This window comes from Buceros rhinoceros, unplaced genomic scaffold, assembly GCF_000710305.1.
Source record: "Buceros rhinoceros silvestris isolate BGI_N320 unplaced genomic scaffold, ASM71030v1 scaffold30487, whole genome shotgun sequence".
Taxonomy (NCBI): domain Eukaryota; kingdom Metazoa; phylum Chordata; class Aves; order Bucerotiformes; family Bucerotidae; genus Buceros; species Buceros rhinoceros.
Window position 1 is genome coordinate 6,716 of NW_010424438.1, and position 680 is coordinate 7,395.

Sequence of the window (680 nt, forward strand, 5' to 3'; positions counted from 1 at the left end):
CCCCTGGCCTGTGCAAGCTCTCTGCAAGATCGATGGCTTCCTGCCGGCTCCTTCCCATCGTAGCGCCGCTAGTTACAGCGTTCATGTTTATTTTCACTTGTCGTGTTGTAACTGGCCCCAGCTCCTCCGCCAAGAACCGCCGGGTTGAACGTGTTGCTGTTGCTCCGCGCAGCTGCCAGGCCCTGCTCAGCCATGGGGCCCAGCAGCATCACCGCGATAGCCGCACAATCCAGCCCGTGTCTTAATCCTGGGTTTCCTGTGGGACGAATGGCCCCATCCTCCCACCGCGGGCTTCCGCTCCTTGTTTGCCTTAGTCCATCCCAAAAAGCCCACAAAAAAACCTAAGGCGTGAGAGCGATGCATTGCAGGTGCCATGACCATCGCAGAGCCCTTCCCGCCTCCCTCCTAACTGTCCTAGATGTCGCCCAAGTGACCTGCTCACACTGCACTCATTTACCTTCAGATTTTGGTTCCTAAACCGACTCTTGCTTGAGTAATTAGTATCTCAAGAGCTCATCCACTTCTTTAAAGGAGCTATTTTTAATCGGAGAAATAGCCACTGAAATTCACCTTCCACCAGGAAAGCCTCAATTTCCAGGCACAAGTTAAACTGATGCAGCGTCTTCATGCCCAATCAGAGTGAAGTGAATAAACTGCTCACAGGGGACTTGCACAAGGGC